The 3,742-nt window shown below is 29.0% G+C and overlaps 1 long non-coding RNA gene across 2 annotated transcripts; it reads right to left on the bottom strand.

Moving 5' to 3' along the window:
• Window positions 1-1,144: 1,144 nt before the first annotated feature.
• Window positions 1,145-3,736, bottom strand: LOC107468033 (uncharacterized). 2 transcript variants are annotated; one of them, XR_008002671.1, is made up of 6 exons: window positions 3,361-3,736; window positions 3,189-3,268; window positions 2,326-2,433; window positions 2,109-2,142; window positions 1,915-1,996; window positions 1,145-1,713 (listed from the first exon to the last, which is right to left on the bottom strand). It is a non-coding gene; the product is annotated as an uncharacterized LOC107468033 (long non-coding RNA). The 2 variants fall into 2 exon arrangements; XR_008002672.1 differs by lacking the exon at window positions 3,189-3,268.
• Window positions 3,737-3,742: the final 6 nt, after the last annotated feature.

The raw sequence follows: 3,742 nt of genomic DNA, 5'->3' as shown, positions 1-3,742 counted from the left end.
CATATACTTTTTCTATTCTAATAATGTGCTGACTCACCAAAGTTAATTGTAACAAAATTCTATTTAAAAGATAACAGCAAAATAATATATCATTAGTTAGTAGTTACAACTTGCTCAACAACTCAATATTATCTTCATCATCCTCTCTCAAATTATAGCTAGTTGCTGCAGAATTTGCATTATCCTTCCTTAGAACTACAACATTAGTCACCACATCTCCTCAGTATGTTTCTTTTGTTAAGATTTTAAGTGTTTTGGGATATGATTTGATTCTTGTTTAAATTTTCATTTTTCTTGTGTGTCACATCTTACTTTCTTGAGTTTTTTTTTTTCACTGTGCAATTTTCTTTGTTTGGTGAAAAAAACTAAAAAGAACGAGAAAAAAAAAAGATGAAGAATTTTTATTATTGTATTGTTGTTATGAGAGAACAACACTATTTATTTATATTAATTAGTAAACTAATTTTGAATTTTAAAATAAGTTAAAACAATTAGAATCTCTAGATGATTTTGTTAAAAAAAATAAAAATAATTAATTTAAAAAAAGCATAATAATTTTTTTTTCTAGAAAAGAAAGATGATAACAAATAAAAATAATATAAAAATTTAAAATAGTTGGATGGAAGATGTCAATAATCACTACAAAAAAAAGTAATATTTATAATAAAAAATTATTAAAAAAATCAAAATTTTGAAACAAAAGAAATTTGTAACAAAAAAATGGCTATTGCAGTATGTCCCGTTACAAAAAAATTTTGTAACAAAAAATGAAACTGTTACAATTCAAAGCATTTTGTAACAAATTTTTTTTATACAAAAATCAAAATTCATTACAAAAGTGATAACAAATTTTGATCTTCAAAATATTTTTTGTGACAATATATTTTTTCTATCATAAAATTTTGTTACAAAATATAACTTGATTTTGTAACATTTTGTTTTCTTTAGTTACAAAAGCACAATATTTATTTTGTAACAATTTTTTTAATACAAATTATATACATAATTTATCAAATTAATTTTTTAATTCATTGATATATTAACTACTTTACTGAGCAAGTCAACATTTATATAATATGTAAAAACATAGATAATTCAAACATGCTTCATTTAACTAAATTTGTTTTAAAATAAAATAACATTAATGTCTATATTGATTAGTTCTACGAGTTATATTTCTTACACAAGTTCGACTAAAAGTTAAAAGTCTAACATAGATTAGTGTCTCTATGAATCAAAATATTCTTGAGTCATTTAGAAACAAGATATAACACCAATTACAATTTTTTTCATTAACTTTTATTCAAATCTTTAGAAAAATTTTGGCAGAACCTCTCTAAAACTTGGATATTTTCACCGTCTATGGTTCAATCAATAACAACTAATTCATTACTTATTTCTCATCCAATACACAACCAAATTTATCAAACCAAATAATAGAACATTTGTCATTTATCAACCATGTCACAAGTAAAATATAATAAATACATCCATATACAATTAAACTATACTAATAATATATGAATCATCTATGAATATGTATTAAAACCATAAGAAATTTTAGGGGTACCTTTAATTGTCTATTTCTTTCGTTGTCAAAGCGCGTTATGAAAGAGTTTACAATGGCTTGTTGAGTTTCCAATTGAGCTTTCACTCGAGCTAATTCTTCCTCTTGTCGTGTTTGTTGCTCTTCAAGTTTTTCTTTGAGCACATCTATTATACAAGCAAAAATCAACTAAAAAAATCAATAAAGAACACTTCATTGTATCTACCAAACAAGTTAATGTATCCTCTAATTTGACGACTTTCATCTAAGTTATCACATACTTAAATGATTTAGTTAGATGATTTACATGAACAAATACAGAACTTTCTTTTGTATAATTTATTCATTGATAAATAGTAAAATGCTACCTTGCAAGGCACTCATTGCAGTTGCTCCACAAGTTAAATTCGCAAAATCCAGAAAACAAAGAATGAGAGATCCTCCACCACGCTACAATGAATTGAACATGCATTTCAATGTAAAAGAAGTCACAGTAAATTTCAATTAATATTCACACATTTAAAAGTGGAGAAGCTAATAATGTTACCAACAGTACACTTACATGTTCGGATTCTTTGCTCACAAGCCTCACTTCTCTATATCCAACAAAAGGGAAAAAATGTCTAAGATAACATCAAGGAATGTGAAAAACTAAATTTTATTGACTAAAATTGAAAATGATAGTTATGACTATGATGTATCTATGTTCATTATTTATGTAACAAATAATAAACCAACCATATAAATTAAAGGCAAAGAAGGGAAAAAACTTGACTTACCAACCAGTGATGCAAGAAGAATGGATACCCATGATGGAATAGCAAGTATGGCCTTCCAGTAATAGATATTCACATTTGTGCATGCTCCAATTAAAACTTCTTGATACACTGATGCAGTAAAAAAGAGAAAAAAATTTGAATTAAACATAAAACAAATAAAAAATTATTGTCATTATCCCTTTTTAATTAAAAGAGCCGGAAAAGCACCACAGAACTTACAAGAAAGAAAAATAAAACATATAGAGAATTGAAAAAAGAACATTATTATGTATATGTTCAGCAACATAATAATTGATTTCTTGAATTTCTCATACTTCTAGCATCAATTCAAAACCTAGTAATACAAGTCATTTTGAGTTTATAAAAATTCCATGAATATAACCATACTTATGAAACTAATTAGACTCGTTATATTAGACCAAAAATAATTATATTTAAGACATTTAAAATTAAGTAATAAAACTAAATAGACCATATGGAGCCATATTCAACAGCCATAAAGAATCAAATTTATTTTAGCCACAACATGATAGTATAGTCTCTGAAGAATGCTGACAACAAAAGACCAAATTTGTCTTAGTCATAACCTGACAGTGCATTATATAAAATTTCGCATATAGTGTTTTTCATCTATGACATACAAGAGTTGCATCAATTACTTACAAACAAATTCACTAACTCAAGATATCTGTCCAGATTCAATTGTATAGATATATGCACATTTTTTCTTTCTATTTTTTTTAAAGAGGAAAAAAAGTGGAAATTAAATTTTGGTTATTTTATCAAACCCTAATTAACTCTAAGAAAAACATAATTCTACAACCAGTTGAAAAAAAAAACATATGAATACAAATTTTGTTTACCTTTGATTGGAGAAGAGAACAAGTGAGTAACAACAACAAACAGAGAAGAAAAGCAACCACAAAGAAATGGAGAAGAACAACTGCAACACAAACAGAGAAGAACAATAGTGACACAAACAACAAGTAGAGGCGGCACCAACAAACATAAATAGCAAGCAGCAACCACACTGACATGAATGACGACAACAACAGCAAGATGAACAAAGCCTCCAACCAAAAGGTTATGAGCAAACAAAGCCACCATGAGCAGGGTGATGAGCCTTTGGGGAACGAAGTCGCAGATGAGTCGACGACGATGAGGGGAACTTCGGTGGTGTCGCGTGTGACGGCGGCAGCAGCAGCTTGAACGGCGATGGCGGCAAGCTCCACGAACAGTGACTGTTCGAGCTTGATGGAAGGCAGAACGGTGACGACAAGAAACGAACGGCGGCGACTATGGGCAGCAACCCCTCCTTCGCGAGTTCTCCCTCTCTGCGCAAGCTCTCTCTTCTCGACAGTACAACGGCAACTCTCTCTTCTGGGCTTGATAGTTCGACGGCGGCGGAACAGGATGG

The sequence above is a fragment of the Arachis duranensis genome, chromosome 9 (genome assembly GCF_000817695.3).
Source record: "Arachis duranensis cultivar V14167 chromosome 9, aradu.V14167.gnm2.J7QH, whole genome shotgun sequence".
Taxonomy (NCBI): Eukaryota; Viridiplantae; Streptophyta; class Magnoliopsida; order Fabales; family Fabaceae; genus Arachis; species Arachis duranensis.
The sequence above is the reverse complement of the archived record's forward strand: the minus strand, read 5'-3'. Positions and strand labels throughout refer to the sequence as shown.